At 40.3% G+C, this 23,182-nt stretch overlaps 2 long non-coding RNA genes across 2 annotated transcripts; both read left to right on the top strand.

Annotated features, from left to right (window-relative positions):
* Nucleotides 1-595: 595 nt before the first annotated feature.
* LOC134318057 (uncharacterized) lies at nucleotides 596-2,453 on the top strand. Its single transcript, XR_010013330.1, has 2 exons — nucleotides 596-722; nucleotides 1,979-2,453. It is a non-coding gene; the product is annotated as an uncharacterized LOC134318057 (long non-coding RNA).
* A 5,563-nt stretch (nucleotides 2,454-8,016) lies between these two features.
* LOC134317990 (uncharacterized) lies at nucleotides 8,017-9,883 on the top strand. Its single transcript, XR_010013314.1, has 2 exons — nucleotides 8,017-8,157; nucleotides 9,404-9,883. It is a non-coding gene; the product is annotated as an uncharacterized LOC134317990 (long non-coding RNA).
* Nucleotides 9,884-23,182: the final 13,299 nt, after the last annotated feature.

Consider the following 23,182-nt stretch of genomic DNA (forward strand, 5'->3'; position numbering starts at 1 on the left):
TGACAGTAATAATCTCCTGCATCTCCAGTCTCTATTCTACTGATGGTCAGAGTGAAGTCAGATCCAGATCCACTGCCACTGAAACGATCTGGAATACCTGATGCTCTGCTGTTAGTGTAGTAGATCAGGAGCTTAGGAGCTTCTCCAGGTTTCTGCTGATACAAGGCTAAAAGATAACAGCTACACCAACTAGCATAGTAAACATTAGAACTGGTTTTACAGTTGATGGTGACTCAAGCTCCTGGATCAACATGTTTTACTGCAGGACTCTGAGTTTCAGTCACCTGACCTCTGGATCCTGAAAACAATAAGAAGAATAAAGACGTTCACTACATGAAGAACCATGTGGAGTTTGAAGATCATCTAGTGGATCTTCTCCACATGGCAGAGCCTCTTCACCAGTAGAACATAAAGCATCGTGTTACCTTGAGTGCAGAGAGCCAGTGTGCAGATGAAGATGGAGATGAAGGTCATGGTTGATGTGGGTGAAGATGCTGGTCAGCAGCTCTCAGTCATGAAGTGTTAAACTCACAGAGCTTTAAACACTGACAGAGCACTGAAGCATGTAGTGTGTGTGTGTGTGGGTGTGTGTGTGTGTGTGTGTGTGTGTGTGTGTGTGTGTGTGTGGAATCACTGGAGTGGAACAGAGGTTTTTGTACGACGGCTTCATTGGAATGTATCACTGTGCTACACTTTTGGTGGAGGAACCAAACTCAGCGTCAGTAAGTAGTTTTATTTCTTCTACATTAAAAACATTTTTATTTTTAATATCATTTAATAATCTTCATATAAACAAGAGAAAAAATAAGTATTAATAACAATAAATAAACAGTAACTGAATATTTAACCTTCAATAAATACTGTGGTACCTTGTAACTCGACGTCCCCTAAACTTGAAATCTTTGAAACTTGACGTCCTTCGTGGAGAAATTTGTACCTTTAAACTCGACTTTTAGCTTAAACTCGAACTGTGTGGGACTGTCGCTTTGTTCACATTAATGCTGTCCGTGATCATGATAATGCTTTGCTATCATTGTAAAAGGAAAGTGCACAATAAACAGCAGCACCGCGACCCAGATCACCCACAGAGCATCATAAAATCATAACCGCTGCTTACCTGAGCTTCTCTTCTTCACATTGAGACCAAATCTACATCAGTGTGTTGTTACATCAGGGATTTAATCCACTTGTTTTTCTTCTTGGAGACTTTTGGAGACCAACATGGACTCTTTTTACTTCTATAACTCCAGATCAGAATTAGTTAGAAGCTAAAAATGTAATATGGTGATTGTAAACAACATTTGCTACAGGAATAAATTGTTGGTAATGGAATATAATAATATAATATTATTTTTAATATATATAATAAAATATTCACATAATGAAATATATGCAGTTCCACAGAACCATGAAACACATTAACAGGTTTCACAAACATCCTTATGGGAAAAATACCTTGAAACTCAGTGCCACGCCCAGAACCAATTGACATTAAGTTAAGGTACCACAGTATATACAATTACTAAATATTCAACCTTTACTAAATACTTACAGTTTCTGAATATTAAAGACTGAATAAATGCGCTGGTGTTTTTGATGGTAAATATAAAGCTGGTCTCTGGTTGATGAAGTCTGGTGTAAACTGGTACGAGTGACTGGTGCTGATGTAAAATCCAGACGAATGCTGCTGTGTGTTTGTGCTAAACAATGAATATTTCTGTAATCAGCTACATCTGGATGTGCTGCAGTCAGTTGTGTTGAATGCTAAAGTAATAAGAGTTGATATTGAATATGTGCTAACAGAAGCTTGCAGATGTTTCTACTGAACTGCAGTGATGTGAGAACAGTGTGCAGCAGCACTGCATTGATGATTGAACACAGATGAAGGTTTCCAGTCTGGAGGCTTAATAAGCAGTAAGGAGGAAATGATGTGGAAACGTTTCTAAATGGGACTTTTTGTTCTGTTTCTCCTGTACAGCCGGTACCACGGTGAAGCCGTCCGTGTCTCTGCTCCCTCCCTCCTCTCTGCAGCTGTCTGAGGGATCGGCCTCGCTGCTCTGCCTGCTGTCTGGTTACTCTCCACAGGGGGCGCTGGTGAGCTGGACGGTGGACGGCACAGTGCTGCAGGACGGGGTGGTGACCGGAGCAGAAGAACTGAAAGGGGGCAGTTGGAGGCGTGGCAGCACCCTGACCCTCAGCAAAGCACAGTGGGAAAAGGGGGCGGAGTTTGGCTGTAAGGTCTCTCACGGTGGCGTCGATCATCCCGTCGTATTCAGAAAGAACCAGTGTGAAGGCTAGCAGCTCCCAGATAGAACTGAACATGGAGACACTTCCACATGCTTCTACAATGGAGTTTCAGTTCTACACAATGCTGCATTTCTGTCTTTCCTCTGTTCAGTGTCCTGTTGCTCTTCCTGTAGTTTTGCTGTGCTGAAATAAAGCTTGATTTTGGACATTGTCTGGTCTTTTCTTCTAGTTCATCATCGTGATGAGTGTTAGGAGAGAAGATCTTTAGCTGGAGATTCAGTGCTGTGTGTTGTGCTTCAGTGAGTTTGGATGAAGGAAGTTGAACATCTGGTGAAAGTGCTGCTCTATTCTGGGAGAAAGCAGATCACTCAGCCGTCTTCATGCAAATCTCACTTTCACCCCCCATGTTCTCTCACTTTAGCTTCTACTCATTATAATTAGCTGATTTTGGTTGGTTGGTTTTACCTCCTGAATTTACTGCTGTACCTCTCTAGAACTGAAATATGAATCAGTTTGGATGTTTAATATAAAAATCACAAACAGCTACAAACTTACATCATTTCTGTATGTAGTGAATGAAGAGTTTTGTGCAACCATTAAAGCACCAGCTCGGAATCACATACTGAACTTGCACTGACACAATATAAAGTCCAAGGAGCCTATCTTCAAAGTGTTCAATCCTAAAGGTAACTAGCTTGAGCACAATAACTTTCCCAAAGGTGAATACTGAGCCTAGTGCCATTTTAACTGGGTGTCTAAATGTTGACACAACAGTTTGGGTCTTTATCAGATCGTTGAGTCTCTCCCACGTGGGTTAAGGCACCCTGTAGTCACTCCTAACTGTCCTTGCAATTACTAGAACAGTTGTCACGGAGCTGTGGGACTGAAACTGTGTTTCTGGTGTAGTGTCATGGATCTTATTTTCTTTCTATTTTTTTAACAATAAGACTGTGGAATATATCTAGGTTAGCTTTTACACCTACAATCATATTAGTGTGTGCTAAAGCTATCAAACATATTTGATACTACTAATATCCAAACATATTTTGATACTAAGAGTGAATATGTATCAGAGTGTATCCAGGATAAACTAGAAAATAAGTATTACCGTTAAATGTTTCCAGATGAGCTAGATGAAGACGGTCATTTGGAAGATGTATCTATAGCGCCATCTAGTGGCCATTAGCAATTTACTCTTTTGGTGAGATCTGGGAAGCTCAAATTCGGTCACACCCTTTTTTATCCTGCCACCTTAAAACAATCTCATCTAAGTTTTTTATTATTATTATTTTATTTAAAAAAAAATTATCTATTGGTCCATTATCCTCCAACTACTGTATAATAGCTTTTCTGGTCACTCAGTCAGTGTTTACTAACTGTATACCCACCACTTCTAGCTGTCCTGGCAATTGCAAGAACGGGAGTCACAGGACTGTGCGACTGAAACAAGAAATCACCACTGTAACTTGCCCAGAAATTTCTAAGTGAGACGACCCTTATAAATTTGGGGAATTCGTGCCCACTATTTCTAGTAAATAAAAGGAGCGTACCGTACCCCTAATTGTTATTAAAATTAAAACCCTAGTCCCCAACATTCACTGATTGGGCTAACTAAATATATCCTACCATGGCTTAGACATACACCCATAGCTAAAAGGTTTAAGCAGACACCTGCAGAGTTCATGTGGGATAACTAAATGGCTGACTACTTCCAGTCAGATTCCCTCAGTGGAGGAGGTTCTTACAGGGATAAAGAAACAGCCCTGGCAGACATGACTAACTCCTTGGTCCCTGAATATATGAACACTGCCCAAAAGTCAAACCCTGAGGCTCTTGAGTCATTACAACTGGACAGTTGTATAGCGGAGTATTCACGGAGTAACCTTAAGGAAAAATCCTGGGGAAAATGAGGCCCAACGCCATTCCAGGGACCTAAAGCAGGTGAAAGCCAAATGCATGGCTAATGAGCAAAATCACACAGCTCTCACCAGTAAAGTTTGGGTTTGGAACGTGCACTCACTAGGACCAGTCAGGAATTGACTGCATCCCAGGAAAGGAATGCAGCTCTTAAAGGCGAGATAGGTGTGGTTAGGGTAAGGAACCAGGAGCTAGTACAGCAAGTTGCTAATGCTGACGGACTGCTCGAGCAGGCTTAGTCTAGAATAGAACGCCTCAAGGAACAACAGGCCAGTTTAGACAGGGAGTTGGTGGAAACCAAGGCAGAATTAACAACCTCCCAACATCAGCGATTAAAGGCAGAGCGTAGGTTGACCGAGCAACCACTTATTAATACTCTAGTAACCCTCTGAAACAACACTGGAACAGTTAATTACAACCTAGCATCTAACATACCACTGCAACCACCAGCAATATCTGAGTAACCCCATGGTTATTATCATCATTATTATTATTATTATACTGTATAATGGTCACTTATGGTTTTCATTTAAGCTGATCCTGGAGAAGCACTGGACTTGGAACAATCTAAAAAGAAAGCCCAGGAAACCCCATCATTTTCCAAAAGTATTGTCTGATTTATACAAATAATGACAATACATTAAAATACTTTGTATGTTTCAACTAACATTGTCCTGTATTTATTCAGGTGTTAAGAAAAAAAGGATAGAAATGGGAGATCAGTGAAGTAAATGCAGTTGAAAAGCATCTGTCCAGGTTCATTAAAACTTGCACAAAACCAGGAAAAAGCCATTGTGAGGCTTACATACAAGCTGAACCGGATGCATTGAAAGACAGGGATTGTTGTCTAAATTCTTTGTAAAGAACAGAATCACTGCTCTAAAAAGGAAGATGTAATTCAGAAAACATTTGCATTGTTTTATTTTGTTTTATACACATAAGTGGCTTTTTTACATTTTTTAATACAATGACTAATTTTATTTCATTGTACTACTATAATGTACATTTACTTTAAAAACATTTTACATTTTTTATGTGACAAACTTTTAAGTTTTAATAATTGCACTGAAACTGATGTACTTATGATCTGTGGAAAAATACTGCATTGTTAATGGCAAAACTGTTGAATAAGAAATAAATAAGGACTGTTGTTGTTCATGTGAGTTAATCAACTCATCATTTAAATACACATTATTTGAGCTTCCCTATTGTTTGTAAAATGAGTTCCCAGATTGTTCACAAGTACCTACAATGTAGAAATACCAAAAAGTTGTGTGTGTGTGTATCTGCTGGTCCTTACAAGTTTGGTCTACCAGAAATTGTCCCCAGAATGTGGAAAAATGTCACATTGCTTTAATAACGTATTTCCTGTCATTTGAAGTGCCCGCTGTTTTTACAGCTTCCGTTAAAACATGAATCATGAATTTGTTTGCTCCTAAAGCCTTTAGAAAGGTGGGTCCCCTGATTGCAGAATCCAGCATATATAAATATGAATGTTCTTACTAAAGAATAAGGACAGGGAAATTAACTCATTGACATGAAAACAGAAATTAAGTTATTTTTAATTTATATTGTAAAGAGCAGTTGGGTGTGAGAAATAATCAGAGAAATAGATATTGCAGATTGCCACCATCAGAGGAGAGCAACATCCCACCATACCCCAAATAGATACTGAGGAGGAACCTCATCTCAATCTACCTGAACACAGAAATGGTAGAATTGTAAGAAAGACAATGTTTTACAATACCACACATGCCACTATAATGTCACATGACCTCTCTGGGGTGACCCTGAGCCCCTGCAGGCACTGAATGATTGAGGATCCCGATTGTGATTTCAACCCTTGTTCTTGTTATGCAGAGGCCCAGGTTGTAGCGTGACTGTGGTCCAGGCTCAGAGTAATGTTATGGTGGTCATTACATATGGCATGCAGTGATACCCTGTCTGCAAGGAGGAGTTTGTCGTATTGTCCTGTAAGCACAATAGGGGGTGCAGTGAATTAAAACTGAAACGATCTAACATTACACTGAATGTGAACCACACTCCTAGCAAACACAGACTTACCCTGATCAATTGTATTGTATAGTGCAGACTCACGTTTGTAAGAATTAGCATCACATGACCTTGATCAGGGAGAACAGTACGTTTATGCAACATGTTTTATTTAAAAATGTGTAAATTCAAGATGGTCACTACCTGTATATTAATGCTGTGGAAGGATTTTCTGTTTACATAATCTCCTTCATTTTATGCAGGTGGTTTAATTGGAATGTGGGTTTCATGCATGTAGCCAAAGACTGTTGGAAATCCTAAAATATTAAATGGTGTAATAACTTATTAAGTATAAAATTGACTGTGATGAAAAACTGTATAACGTTCGTGGAGAAATTCATCGAGAAAGGACATCTAATCTTGGTCTAATGATTCGTTCCTGATGAAGAGCTCTGTGAATAATATGTGCTTCAATATCCACTGGATCCTCGAGGAAAGGACACGCCATGTTTGCATGAGAAAAGTGTGTGTAAACCCGGTTTAGGGTTAAGTTAACCTGCCAGCAAACAGGTTAGCTTCAGAGTCGAGCTCTTCTAAACTCAAGTCCTCTCAGTTTTAGAGCTTCTGTTGTTAATATGATCTGAATATTCTGTATTTTCTACATTTTGGGTAAAAGCAGCAACAAAGCTGAAGTATCATGAAGTGATTTAAAAACATGATCTTGGATGATCTGAAATCCATGACTGATGCTCTGCATGACCCACTCCACCCATTATTGAGTACCATTAATTTGGTCCTGAACTACATCCTACAGCATCTGGAGCTCTCACATGTACACCTGTATTCTGTATGTGGACTTCAGATTTGCTCTCTACACCATCATCCCTGAACGACTCTCAGATAAACTAATGAAGCTCAACGTGTCTCCATCTGTCCACCAATAGATTATTAACATCATAAGGGACTAAATGATCAAGTAAATGTGTCTGTGATCTATACCAGCTTTACACCACTGTGACCCTGATCAGGATGGAGTGTTTGTTATTATTTTAATAATAATAAAGCTTGTATTTAGGAGAAGTAGTGAGTGAGTGAGGTGTTTCCTGTACAGAGTGAATGATTGTACTGTATCACATCCTCCCCCTCAGCACCTGCAGTCGGTCCCAGCTGCAGCAGTGCAGTTACTGTACACTTCCACTCACCCAGGTTTTTGTACCACCATATAACACTGTGTGAAGATGCGGGTATCACCAGGCCAGTGTAAACTCTGACAGTAATAATCTCCTGCATCTCCAGTCTCAATTCTACTGATGGTCAGAGTGAAGTCAGATCCAGATCCACTGCCACTGAAACGATCTGGAATACCTGATGCTCTGCTGTCAGCATTATAGATCAGGAGTTTAGGGGCTTCTCCAGGTTTCTGCTGATACCAGGCTAAAGCAATATCAGCAAAAACATCAGAACTGGTTTTACAGCTGATGGTGACTGAAGCTCCTGGATCAACATGTTTTACTGCAGGACTCTGAGTCACAGTCACCTGACCTCTGGATCCTGAAAACAATAATAAGAATAAAGACGTTCACTACATGAAGAACCATTTGGAGTTTGAAGTTCATCTAGTAGATCTTCTCCACATGACAGAGCCTCCTCACCAGTAGAACATAAAGCATTGTGTTACCTTGAGTGCAGAGAGCCAGTGTGCAGATGAAGATGGAGATGAAGGTCATGGTTGATGTGGGTGAAGATGCTGGTCAGCAGCTCTCAGTCATGAAGTGTTAAACTCACAGAGCTTTAAACACTGACAGAGCACTGAAGCATGTAGTGTGTGTGTGTGTGTGTGTGTGTGTGTGTGTGTGTGTGTGTGTGTGTGTGTGTGTGTGTGTGTGTGTGTGTGTGTGTGTGTGTGGAATCACTGGAGTGGAACAGAGGTTTTTGTACGACGGCTTCATTGGAATGTATCACTGTGCTACACTTTTGGTGGAGGAACCAAACTCAGCGTCAGTAAGTAGTTTTATTTCTTCTACATTAAAACATTTTCAATTTTAATATCATTTATTAATCTTTAATTGAAAAAAAAGTATTAATAACAATAAATATACAGTAACTGAATATTTAACCTTCAATAAATACTGTGGTACCTTGTAACTCGACGTCCCCTAAACTTAAAATCTTTGAAACTTGACGCCCTTCGTGGAGAAATTTGTACCTTTAAACTCGACTTTTAGCTTAAACTCGAACTGTGTGGGACTGTCGCTTTGTTCACATTAATGCTGTCCGTGATCATGATAATGCTTTGCTATCATTGCAAAAGGAAAGTGCACAATAAACAGCAGCACCGCGACCCAGATCAACCACAGAGCATCATAAAATCATAACCGCTGCTTACCTGAGCTTCTCTTCTTCAAATTGAGACCAAATCTACATCAGTGTGTTGTTACATCAGGGATTTAATCCACTTGTTTTTCTTCTTGGAGACTTTTGGAGACCAACATGGACTCTTTTTACTTCTATAACTCCAGATCAGAATTAGTTAGAAGCTAAAAATGTAATATGGTGATTGTAAACAACATTTGCTACAGGAATAAATTGTTGGTAATGGAATATAATATTATAATATTATTTTTCATATATATAATAAAATATTCACATAATGAAATATATGCAGTTCCACAGAACCATGAAACACATTAACAGGTTTCACAAACATCCTTATGGGGAAAATACCTTGAAACTCAGTGCCACGCCCAGAACCAAATAACATTAAGTTAAGCTACCACTGTATATACAATTACTAAATATTCAAGCTTTACTAAATACTTACAGTTTCTGAATATTAAAGACTGAATAAATGTGCAGGTGTTTTTGATGGTAAATATAAAGCTGGTCTCTGGTTGATGAAGTTTAGTGTAAACTGGTACGAGTGACTGGTGCTGATGTAAAATCCAGACAAATGCTGCTGTGTGTTTGTGCTAAACAATAAATATTTCTGTAATCAGCTACATCTGGATGTGCTGCAGTCAGTTGTGTTGAATGCTAAAGTAATAAGAGTTGATATTGAATATGTGCTAACAGAAGCTTGCAGATGTTTCTACTGAACTGCAGTGATGTGAGAACAGTGTGCAGCAGCACTGCATTGATGATTGAACACAGATGAAGGTTTCCAGTCTGGATGCTTAATAAGCAGTAAGGAGGAAATGATGTGGAAACGTTTCTAAATGGGACTTTTTGTTCTGTTTCTCCTGTACAGCCGGTCCCACAGTGAAGCCGTCCGTGTCTCTGCTCCCTCCCTCCTCTCTGCAGCTGTCTGAGGGATCGGCCTCGCTGCTCTGCCTGCTGTTTGGTTACTCTCCACAGGGGGCGCTGGTGAGCTGGACGGTGGACGGCACAGTGCTGCAGGACGGGGTGGTGACCGGAGTAGAAGAACTGAAAGGGAGCAGTTGGAGGCGTGGCAGCACCCTGACACTCAGCAAAGCACAGTGGGAAAAGGGGGAGGAGTTTGGCTGTAAGGTCTCTCACGGTGGCGTCGATCATCCCGTCGTATTCAGAAAGAACCAGTGTGAAGGCTAGCAGCTCCCAGATAGAACTGAACATGGAGACACTTCCACATGCTTCTACAATGGAGTTTCAGTTCTACACAATGCTGCATTTCTGTCTTTCCTCTGTTCAGTGTCCTGTTGCTCTTCCTGTAGTTCTGCTGTGCTGAAATAAAGCTTGATTTTGGACATTGTCTGGTCTTTTCTTCTAGTTCATCATCATGATGAGTGTTAGGAGAGAAGATCTTTAGCTGGAGATTCAGTGCTGTGTGTTGTGCTTCAGTGAGTTTGGATGAAGGAAGTTGAACATCTGGTGAAAGTGCTGCTCTATTCTGGGAGAAAGCAGATCACTCAGCCGTCTTCATGCAAATCTCACTTTCACCCCCATGTTCTCTCACTTTAGCTTCTACTCATTATAATTAGCTGATTTCACCGCCTAAAATTAATGCTGCACCCCTTTAGAAATGTGAATAAACACTTCTTGCTGTAACACTGAGAAATCATGAAGAAATGAAGAATTGAAGGTCATCACACATACACACGTTCTTTTATTGACCTTCAGGAGGAAAGATCGGACCTCAGAGTAAATACATGTGAATAAGGAGAACATCAGTAGCACCAACACTAGATATTTTCTCCAAACCAGAAGTTAAAGTTCAGAAGTGATTCCACTCTCAACCAGCAATATGAAGGTTTTGTGAAGAAGTTATTTCAGATTGTTCCTCTTAACACCAACCACGTCCACATATTTATGCTCCTTCATTCATTATTACACTTCTGTCTGAGGTGTGAAGAACATCTGAAGATCCTTTAAAATTACCTCTATCAAAAGTCTTTGATCTTTATTCATTTTCGTTTGTGGTTTTATTAGAATAATGAAATCTCTGAATGTGTCACTCATAGATGTAATACTGCCACCTTGTGGTCATAGAACTGTCAGCTAAACACATGAAAGATTTACATAAAGGAAAACTAAAAACATACTACATGACCAAAAGTATGTGAACACCTGACCCGAACACCTGACCATGACTATGCAGGACAATGTATTTTAAAACCACAGTCATCAATATAGAGAGGGAATAACAGTCTCCACTCTTCTGGAAAGGTTTTACACAAAAAAAAGTTTGATTTTTAACATTTCTGCCAATTCAGCTAAAAGACATTTGTCAGGCACTGATGTTCAACAAGAACTGATTTATTTCATAAGGGTTTAGTATGGTTAAACATTGTCAGAAGTATGTAGACACCTCCACATACATTTGATGGACATCAATTCTGAAGATTCAGGCATTAACTCGAAATGTCTCGAAATGTTACATTTGTAACAGATATTTCAGTTTTAAGGACTGAACATCTGGAGGTGAATAATGAGGTGATGGTGGGTGCAGCTCCTGTGCTGGGATGCTTACAAGCACTAGTAGGTGATTCTGGCTAAAGTTCTGATGATGAAACTCATGTTTAAGTTAATTTGAATTTGATAATTTTGAACAAAGCAGAACTTTCATATTCATGTATATTTCACTTCATCTCTAGTTCAGCAAAGTTTGCTCCAGATCTGCCATCATTTTATATCTGTGTTAGTGTGGAAAAAAGAAACGACTTATTAAAGGCTGTTACCCTTAAACTCCACACATCTTCTGTTGAGTCCAAAATCCGTCCTAGTTTTATTAACACCTGTATTGGAATATGAGGAGTTTATTGTCTGTCACCTCATCTTAACCTGCTTGCTGATTTTTCTGTTCACTTGAACAGTCTGGGTCACCCTGACCTGCTAAAGAAACTTGCTTTTCACATATTGATGCAGATGTTACTTGTCATATGTTCTTTGTATATTTTAGCGTTTAAGTCTGGTCTGGGCAGGCCGACAGTTAAACTTGCTTTTGTGTATCTTGGTGAACTGAAGGTTCTGGGAAAACTACGAGATGTTATCAACAATTCACAGAATAACATCTGGGAGCAGAGCCATATAGAACCTTATTCCTCAGCCTCATTATTGATTCCTGAAAGTTTATGTCCTGTTTTGAGATTGTTTTCTGTTAAGTTTGGATTTTGTTCTAGCAACACAACACTATATTACCAAAATTCTATATTACCAAAGCTTTCAACATGGTCATCCCTGGAATTCTCTCCTCCAAACTCTCTCAGCTCACTGTGCCCCCTGCCATGTGTCAGTGGATTACCAGCTTCTTGACGGGCAGAACACAGCAGGTGAAGACAGGAGAAGTCACTTCTCACATTCGGACAGTCAGTACTGGTACTCCTCAGGGAAGTGTTATCTCGCCACTGCTCTTTTTACTCTACACTAATAACTGTAGTATCATCTGCAAACTTCAAGAGTTTAACAGATGGGTCACTGGAGATGCAATAATTGGTCTGATTCATGACGGAGATGAATCTGCTTACCGGAGAGAGGTCGACCAGCTGGTGCACTGGTGCAGTCAGAACAACCTGAAGCTTAACACGCTCAGGACTCACCAGCACGGCTCCAACTCACAATTTTAAGCAGTCCTGTTTCAACTGTGGAGTCCTGGAGTTTTTGGGCACTGTCATTTCCCAGGACCTGAAGTGGGAGTATAACATCAACTCCACCATCAAGAAAACCCAACAGAGAATGTTCTTTCTGCCACAAGAGCTGCTAAGACAGTTCTACACTGCTGCAATAGAATCAGTTCTGTGCACTTCCATCACAGTTTGAAATTATTACTAACTCCTCAAACCCTGGCCATTACCTCATCCAACCCCTCCCCTCCGGCAGGCGCTATAGATCCATCCACATTAAAACCACCAGATTCAAGAGCAGTTTCCTCCCACAGGTGATCTTCCTCCTAAATAAATAAATGACTGATAATACAGACCTAAAGTAACCATATTCACCTGCTGCCAATTGACTACACTGTAGTACTCATCCTACATGCTGTGCACTTTACTGTTTTGTAAATATTTTACATGCTGCTAAATTACATATCTGTATATTGCCTGTATATAATCTTATAGTTTGTATAATTTTGTGTTTTTGTGTTTAATGTTTAATGTATACATTGCCTGTACACTGTATTATTACTAGAGAGATACCATCAGCTGGAACCAAATTCCTTGTGTGTATCTTGGCCAATAAATCTGATTCTGATTTTTTAAGATGCTGAAGTTGTTTAAGGTTTATCAGTTTTGTCATTATGTTATTATAACCTTTATTAGAGCAGTTTAATATTTTAAATTGGTCTTATAATGTTATTGTGCTGCAAAATACTTAAGTTATCAGTATTTTGTCATTATTTATAAGCTTTATTACAGCAGTTTAGGATGGTTGGTCTTATAATGTCATTGTGCTGCTTGGGGCTTTTTTTCAAAAATCATACATCAATGATTTTAAGTATTGTCTTTTAATAGAAAATAGAGCCTACATTTAGGAAGAGGGCTGATGGAAGTCTAAACCACTGTGTCTCCATGGCTGCCTTAGCAGTCAATGAAGCGAATCGAAAGAAGCTGTGGTCAAGGGCCATTTCACCTGAAAGGGTCCAGGACTCGGCTAAGGAAGCACTCTTGCGGACAGGTGGAGATACAGGGAACGATATCCATGTTTTGGGTCAGCATGAGCTTCAGTTTGGGGTTTTCCATGGACAGACCTTCAAGTGGGTGGTGGAAAATGCTCTTGGCTATGCTGGATACCTTGTTGCTGCCATGACAAAGGAATCTTCTGGTGGAAAAGATTCCAGAAACCATGCCGAAAACAAGAGAGCTTTTCGAATCTTTATAGAGCACTTCCCTGAGGGCCGATATGCTGTTTGGATCAAGCTGGAGAACCTGGCCATGCAACCCACCGCCCAGCCCTCCACCAACGATCAAGCTGTCGCCCAGCCCGCCACAACTTCCAGGCCTTCTCCCGTTTCCTCCCTACGTTCGCTGCTGGTTGGGAAAAGTAGCAGCGTGACAAACGTTGAGAAAACGGTGAAGAGGCTTCTTTTTCCGGCCAAGTTCAAACCTTGTAAGTATGCACACATGATGAGAACTTTATTAAATTATTTAAATGTCACACATATTAATTCCCTGCTTTGGTTGAGACCACCCATGTTGATGACAGTGAGCTGGTGATGGTAGCTGACCAGGTGGAATCAGAACGTAAGTTTTAGATTTTAATCACATATCTGTTGTAAAAGGGCTCAATGCATTGTTAACTTTAACAATGTCAGCCATACTTTTGTGTGTTACATGTGTGTAAATTTTTTGATGGCTTTGATGGCAGATTTGCAAGAACGATTACAACAGTATTTAACCTTCTGTTTTCTTCTCTTTCTCCCACTTTTGTTTCTATATTTTAGAAAGTGGAATTTGTGTCTTTATGCTGGCTGGAAACCTGCTCTTCCCTTGGTAGATCAGCAGTGGATCTCCAATGCCCTATTCAAGTGGTCATGCTTTAGGCAACTGGAGCTGGACCATGCCAGAGTGGACAGGATGTGGTGGTACCCCCTGCAACCTTCACTTTCTCCAAGCGGTATGCCACAGATAGACAAGTACTTCAGACACGCCTCTGGATGCCAAGGAGAAGCAGCACTCGGAGGCCTGGCTGCAGAAACAGATCCAGTTTCTCACCGACTGCAGAGGGTTCACACAAGGGCTGCATCATCTGGACTGATTACACCTGTTGCTGTGGGAGAGCTGCCAGGGTTGCTTTCAGTCCCGAAGCATTGCTGGCTGATGCAGGTCTACGCTTAAGACGACCTAAGCAGATTGGAGGAAATAAAGGCCTCCAATCACCTCCCACCTCCCATATTTATTTATTTATTTTTTCTCTCTGTAGGTGTTTTCTCGGATCAAACGGCCCAGCACAGTGGCCAGATTGCAACAGGGTTGTGGAAGCCATTTTTGTAAAGCTTTGCATGGATTTTCCACACCTGAAGTGTGTCAAGGGAATGAAGCTTAGAAGATGGATCCTCATCTTTACCAACAATCGTCACCTGAACACTGAGAAGACCAAGAGCTGCACACACTCTCCTGTTCTTATCAACGGTGACGAGGTGGAGCGTGTCTCCAGTTTCAAGTTTTTGGGCATCCACTTCTCTGAGGATCTTTCCCAGACCCACAACACCTCCTGTCTGTGAGAATTTGAGGAGACAGATGGTCTTTTTTTAAATCTCAAGAAGTAAAGATGCTGCTGCTCTTTCTTTACCAAACTTTTACTGCTGCACCATTGAGAGCGTACTGTCCAACTGTGTGACAGTATGGTACGACAGCTCCACTGTGGCTGAAAGGAAGGCCCTTCATATAGTGGTGAGGACTGCTCAATGTATCATTGGTACACAGCTTCCTACCATCGGAGACCCTAAAACTTAGATATGGCTTTAGCCACATTAGAGCCCTCACAGCGGGGCTGGGTGACGTCTCGGTGACATAGTCGTAGGGTTAGGCACCAAACTTTTTAGGTCCACGTGTCCAACAGGTTTTCCCCACTCAGTGACCCACCCGCTGAGAAGCCTGTTAATGTAAGTGCTCTGGTTATAGAAGATTCTCAGCTTCAACATGCGCATATTGCAACCCTCATAGAGACACCAGCAACTATAGTCACCTGTATTCCGGGGGCCAGGGCGCCTGACATCAGAGCAAATCTGAAAGTGCTGGCTAATGCTAATCGTAGATTTTCTAAGATTGTTATCCACGTCGGCACTAATGATGTTCGTTTGCGGCAGTCTGAGGTTACTAAGAGTAATGTTATAGAGGTGTGTGAGTTAGCTAGGTCGATGTCTGAGGCAGTAGTGTGCTCTGGCCTTTTACTGATTCGGCCCAGTAGTGAAACCTACAGCAGGTTATTGTTGCTGAACTGCTGGATGTTTAAATGGTGCTCAGAAAACAACATTGCTTTTGTATCAACATTGCTTTTGCATTTGCTTTTGTGTCCACCCCTCATGGGAGAGTGCTTTTCGCATTTCTTGCAGCATAGGTGACAGGCTTTACAACCGTGTTAGTGTAGCGGCAGATAGTGTTAAATGACTGCGATACGCAATCGGACGTCACCTGTAATATTTAGGTCACAAACCATTGAGACTGTGTCTGTTTACCGTGTCAGAAGTGTGTCATAATAACTTAATTAATCTAAATGAGCTTCATAATAACAATAATAAAGTTAGAACTATTAAACATTAGATCACTTGCATGTAAAACTGTAATTGTAAATGAGAATATAACAGATAATAGTCTTAGTGCACTTTGTTTAACTGAGACCTGGGCTAGACCTGATGAGTATCTAGGTTTAATTGAAGCATCTTTTCCGGGTTACAGTTATGAACATAAGCCACGTCTTAATGGTCATGGTGGAGGAGTAGTAGCCACAATTTATGAGAAACACATAGGCCTCACAGTAAAATCAACTCATATAACAAACTTATTTGAAGTCCTTGTTGCTGACATAGCCAATAAATCTTCATTTGATAAAGCATTGACCCCCTGGTCCTTACTCTGAATTTCTTCTGACCACTATTTAAATAACCCTATAATGAAAGTGATTATTCGAATCTCATTTTAGCATTTGTCAGTGTTTGGATGAAGATTGTCACAAAAATCCACCAAAAATAGTGACATGTCCTGATTGTCAAAGATTCTGCAGGTCTCAATATTGTTACGATCATCACAAAGCTTATGTTCATCCATCATCTGACACCCCCATATACCCTGAGTGACACAAAATTTTACCATCCTAAATACAATCTAATGCTACAGCAGGATCAATTCACCCCAAATAATCATCTCTGTTACACAGCTAGACGTCATCTCTGTAATGAGATGTTATGTTTTATCCAACCAATAATAATTTATGATCTTCAAGTGAGACAGGAAGGTGGTGAGTGAGTACACAGCAAATTTTATATGTTGCATCGACTTTTAAAACAACAAATGAACTTCTGCTGGTGATGGTTCACTGCTGGAAATATGCAGGATACAGAGATATAGCTCATAATGCTGGGGGGTATGATTCCTACTTCTTGTTAAATCATTTTGATAAAGAAGGAGTGACACCGAGCATCGTAGCTCAAGGTGGCAAAATTTGATCTTTTCATGATGATGAGTTCAATCAAACTTTCATAGATAGTTTCTCATTCTTACTGATGAAGCTTAGTTTTATTTCTAAAGCCACGTGATATTTTCCTCATTTCTTTAACACACTCACAACTCAGCGGTACACAGGTGAGTACCACCATCCTAAATTTTACAGTGTTGAAACCATAATGACCAAAGAAAGGGACGAGTTTAAAGCTAAATGGATGGACATCCTTACACTTGATACTTTACATACAAACACTGAATTTCTCTGTTTTCAAATGAACGTAACTAGCATTGCTGTTGTTAGCAGGTGTAATGTGTTAGGAAGAAGATTGAGTGATTATGCAACACTTCACAAATATGAAAGAATAGAGCTGATAATGTAAGATTTAGTTTTTAACAGTTGTGCCTCAGCTCCAACACAAACAGTAAAACCAGTACACACAATAATGAAGCAAATTGTGGAGAACAAACTAAACCTCCTTATTTACTCTCATGAGATTTTAGGCTCAGAATAATCAGCACTAAATCTACAAAGATTCATGTTATTCACATCTGAGCAAAACCTCCAAACTACTAACTCTGTAGAGACCAAAACTAACATCATAAAACAACTTCTGAGAGAATAAACAACAAAATAAAAATAAATCATATTATTTTTCTCTTTTTTTATTATTATTGTTTCTTGTTTAATGTGGTTGTAACTTGTAGCTCCTCAATTCAGCAGCAAGTCACAAACCAGCTGAAACAAACAGCACATGGAGATAAAGTAGTTTCTACTAGATGAGCTCCAGCTGCTGATTGTTAGCTGTAATAAGGTAAAATTCAATCCTATTGGTTGGGTATGAAGCTGTGCACCAATCAATGCAGGAGTTACTACCTCCAGACCCGCCCCCAATCCCAACCAAAGCCAGCAGCTCTGTTCAAAATGTCCTACTGCCCCAGTATATACTGCATACTAATCCTATAGTAGTGTGTACTATAGTATGCAGTATGATTAAACTGAACCATCTTCTGGTTTACTGCTTCATCTTGGAACTTGCTGTCAGTTCAATTCTCTTTTAAGAGTTCTTCTAAACTCAAGTCCTCTCAGGTTTAGAGCTTCTGTTGTTAATATGATCTGAATATTCTGTATTTTCTACACTTTGGTTAAAAGCAGAAACAAAGCTGAAGTATCATGAAGTGATTTAAAAACATGATCTTGGATGATCTGAAATCCATGACTGATGCTCTGCATGACCCACTCCACCCATTATTGAGTACCATTAATTTGGTCCTGAACTACATCCTACAGCATCTGGAGCTCTCACATGTTCACCTGTATTCTGTATGTGAACATTAGCTTTGCTCTCTACACCATCATCCCTGAACGACTCTCAGATAAACTAATGCAGCTCAACATGTCTCCATCTGTCCACCAATAGATTATTAACATCATAAGGGACTAAATGAGCAAGTAAATGTGTCTGTAGTCTACACCAGCTTTACACCACTGTGACCCTGATCAGGATGAAGTGGTTGTTATTATTTTAATAATAATAAAGCTTGTATTTAGGAGAAGTAGTGAGTGAGTGAGGTGTTTCCTGTACAGAGTGAATGATTGTACTGTATCACATCCTCCCCCTCAGCACCTGCAGTCGGTCCCAGCTGCAGCAGTGCAGTTACTGTACACTTCCACTCACCCAGGTTTTTGTACCACCATATAACACTGTGTGAAGACGTAGCTACCACTGATAACATGAAAACTCTGACAGTAATAATCTCCTGCATCTCCAGTCTCAATTCTACTGATGGTCAGAGTGAAGTCAGATCCAGATCCACTGCCACTGAAACGATCTGGAATACCTGATGCTCTGCTGTTAGTGTAGTAGATCAGGAGTTTAGGAGCTTCTCCAGTTTTCTGATGATACCAGTGTAAATAACTACCACCATGAACAGCAGAACTGGTTTTACAGTTGATGGTGACTGAAGCTCCTGGATCAACATGTTTTACTGCAGGACTCTGAGTCACAGTCACCTGACCTCTGGATCCTGAAAACAAGAAGAAGAATAAAGACGTTCACTACATGAAGAACCATGTGGAGTTTGAAGTTCATCTAGTGGATCTTCTCCACATGACAGAGCCTCCTCACCAGTAGAACATAAAGCATCATGTTACCTTGAGTGCAGAGAGCCAGTGTGCAGATGAAGATGGAGATGAAGGTCATGGTTGATGTGGGTGAAGATGCTGGTCAGCAGCTCTCAGTCATGAAGTGTTAAACTCACAGAGCTTTAAACACTGACAGAGCACTGAAGCATGTAGTGTGTGTGTGTGTGTGTGTGTGTGTGTGTGTGTGTGTGTGTGTGTGTGTGTGTGTGTGTGGAATCACTGGAGTGGAACAGAGGTTTTTGTACGACGGCTTCATTGGAATGTATCACTGTGCTACACTTTTGGTGGAGGAACCAAACTCAGCGTCAGTAAGTAGTTTTATTTCTTCTTAATTAAAAACATTTTTATTTTTAATATCATTTATTAATCTTCATATAAACAAGAGAAAAAATAAGTATTAATAACAATAAATAAACAGTAACTGAATATTTAACCTTCAATAAATACTGTGGTACCTTGTAACTCGACGTCCCCTAAACCTGAAATCTTTGAAACTTGACGCCCTTCGTGGAGAAACTTGTACCTTTAAACTCGACTTTTAGCTTAAACTCGAACTGTGTGGGACTGTCGCTTTGTTCACATTAATGCTGTCCGTGATCATGATAATGCTTTGCTATCATTGCAAAAGGGAAGTGCACAATAAACAGCAGCACCGCGACCCAGATCAACCACAGAGCATCATAAAATCATAACTGCTGCTTACCTGAGCTTCTCTTCTTCACATTGAGACCAAATCTACATCAGTGTGTTGTTACATCAGGGATTTAATCCACTTGTTTTTCTTCTTGGAGACTTTTGGAGACCAACATGGACTCTTTTTACTTCTATAACTCCAGATCAGAATTAGTTAGAAGCTAAAAATGTAATATGGTGATTGTAAACAACATTTGCTACAGGAATAAATAGTTGGTAATGGAATATAATATTATAATATTATTTTTAATATATATAATAAAATATTCACATAATGAAATATATGCAGTTCCACAGAACCATGAAACACATTAACAGGTTTCACAAACATCCTTATGGGAAAAATACCTTGAAACTCAGTGCCACGCCCAGAACCAAATGACATTAAGTTAAGGTATCACTGTATATACAATTACTAAATATTCAACCTTTACTAAATACTTACAGTTTCTGAATATTAAAGCCTGAATAAATGTGCAGGTGTTTTTGATAATAAATATAAAGCTGGTCTCTGGTTGATGAAGTTTGGTGTAAACTGGTACGAGTGACTGGTGCTGATGTAAAATCCAGATGAATGCTGCTGTGTGTTTGTGCTAAACAATGAATATTTCTGTAATCAGCTACATCTGGATGTGCTGCAGTCAGCTGTGTTGAATGCTAAAGTAATAAGAGTTGATATTGAATCTGTGCTAACAGAAGCTTGCAGATGTTTCTACTGAACTGCAGTGATGTGAGAACAGTGTGCAGCAGCACTGCATTGATGATTGAACACAGATGAAGGTTTCCAGTCTGGAGGCTTAATAAGCAGTAAGGAGGAAATGATGTGGAAACGTTTCTAAATGGGACTTTTTGTTCTGTTTCTCCTGTACAGCCGGTCCCACGGTGAAGCCGTCCGTGTCTCTGCTCCCTCCCTCCTCTCTGCAGCTGTCTGAGGGATCGGCCTCGCTGCTCTGCCTGCTGTCTGGTTACTCTCCACAGGGGGCGCTGGTGAGCTGGACGGTGGACGATACAGTGCTGGAGGACGGGGTGGTGACCGGAGCAGAAGAACAGAAAGGGGGCAGTTGGAGGCGTGGCAGCACCCTGACCCTCAGCAAAGCACAGTGGGAAAAGGGGGAGGAGTTTGGCTGTAAGGTCTCTCACGGTGGCGTCGATCATCCCGTCGTATTCAGAAAGAACCAGTGTGAAGGCTAGCAGCTCCCAGATAGAACTGAACATGGAGACACTTCCACATGCTTCTACAATGGAGTTTCAGTTCTACACAATGCTGCATTTCTGTCTTTCCTCTGTTCAGTGTCCTGTTGCTCTTCCTGTAGTTTTGCTGTGCTGAAATAAAGCTTGATTTTGGACACTGTCTGGTCTTTTCTTCTAGTTCATCATCATGATGAGTGTTAGGAGAGAAGATCTTTAGCTGGAGATTCAGTGCTGTGTGTTGTGCTTCAGTGAGTTTGGATGAAGGAAGTCATGAACATCTGGTGAAAGTGCTGCTCTATTCTGGGAGAAAGCAGATCACTCAGCCGTCTTCATGCAAATCTCACTTTCACCCCCATGTTCTCTCACTTTAGCTTCTACTCATTATAATTAGCTGATTTTGGTTGGTTGTTGGGGGGCTGGTTTCACTTCTTAAATTAATGCTGCACCCCTTTAGAAATGTGAATAAACACTTCTTGCTGTAACACTGAGGATTCATGAAGAAATGAAGCATTGAAGGTCATCACACATACACACGTTCTTTTATTCACCTTCAGGAGGAAAGATCAGACCTCAGAGTAAATACATGTGAATAAGGAGAACATCAGTAGCACCAACACTAGATATTTTCTCTAAACCAGAAGTTAAAGTTCAGAGGTGATTCCACTCTCAAACAGCAATATGAAGGTTTTGTGAAGGAGTTATTTCAGATTGTTCCTCTCAACACCAACCACGTCCACATATTTATGCTCCTTCATTCATTATTACACTTCTGTCTGAGGTGTCAAGAACATTTGAAGATCCTTTAAAATTGCATCTATCAAAGGTTTTTGATCTTTAACCATTTTTGACTGTGGGTTTTATTAGAATGATGAAATCTCTGAATGTGTCACTCATAGATGTAATACTGCCACCTTGTGGTCATAGAACTGTCAGCTAAAACACATGAAAGATTTACATGAAGAAGCTAAAACCACAGTCATCAATATAGAGAGGGAATAACAGTCTCCACTCTTCTAGAAAGGTTTTCCACAAAAAAAATGGAGTTTGATTTTTAACATTTCTGCCAATTCAGCTAAAAGACATTTGTCAGGCACTGATGTTCAACAAGAACTGATTTATTTCATAAGGGTTTAGTATGGTTAAACATAGTCAGAAGTATGTAGACACATTCATATACATTTGTTGTACATCAATTCTGAAGATTCAGGCATTAACTGTAAATGTCTCCCACACACCCATCACAGCAGAGATGTTCACAAGTTACAAAATACAGTCAAGTCACAAGTCAATATAACACAGACAAAGTATATATAGTAAATGTGTGTTTTTAATGTCAACATATACAGTGTTGCCAACAAGTATTTAGTCAGCCACTGATTGTGCAGGTTCTCCTACTTAGAAAGATGAGAGAGGTCTGTAATTTTCATCATAGCTACACTTCAACTATGAGAGACAAAATGAGAAAAAAAAAATCCAGGAAATCACATTGTAGGATTTTTAAAGAATTTATTTGTAAATTATGGTGGAAAATAAGTATTTGGTCAATAACAAAAGTTCAACTCAATACTTTGTAACATAACCTTTGTTGGCAATGACAGAGGTCAAACGTTTCCTGTAAGTCTTCACCAGGTTTGCACACACTGTAGCTGGTATTTTGGCCCATTCCTCCATGCAGATCTCCTCTAGAGCAGTGATGTTTTGGGGCTGTCGCTGGGCAACACGGACTCCACAAATTTTCTATGGGGTTGAGGTCTGGAGACTGGCTAGGCCACTCCAGGACCTTGAAATGCTTTTTAAGGAGCCACTCCTTCGTTGCCCGAGCGGTGTGTTTGGGATCATTGTCATGCTGGAAGACCCAGCCACGTTCCATCTTCAATGCTCTTACTGATGGAAGGAGGTTTTCGCTTAAAATCTCACGATACATGGCCCCGTTCATTCTTCCCTTAACACGGATCAGTCGTCCTGTCCCCTTTGCAGAAAAACAGCCCCAAAGCATGATGTTTCCACCCCCATGCTTCACAGTAGGTATGGTGTTCTTGGGATGCAACTCAGCATTCTTCTTCCTCCAAACACGACGAGTTGAGTTTTTACCAAAAAGTTCCATTTTGGTTTCATCTGACCACATGATATTCTCCCAATCCTCTTCTGGATCATCCATATGCTCTCTGGCAAACTTCAGATGGGCCTGGACACGTACTGGCTTAAGCAGGGGGACACGCCTGGCACTGCAGGATTTGAGTCCCTCTCGGCGTAGTGTGTTACTGATGGTAGCCTTTGTTACTTTGGTCCCAGCTCTCTGCAGGTCATTCATCAGGTCCCTCCGTGTAGTTCTGGGATTTTTGCTCACCGTTCTCATGATCATTTTGACCCCACGGGATGAGATCTTGACCCCAAGGGAGATTATCAATGGTCTTGTATGTCTTCCATT

The sequence above is a fragment of the Trichomycterus rosablanca genome, chromosome 1 (genome assembly GCF_030014385.1).
Source record: "Trichomycterus rosablanca isolate fTriRos1 chromosome 1, fTriRos1.hap1, whole genome shotgun sequence".
NCBI classification, from domain to species: domain Eukaryota; kingdom Metazoa; phylum Chordata; class Actinopteri; order Siluriformes; family Trichomycteridae; genus Trichomycterus; species Trichomycterus rosablanca.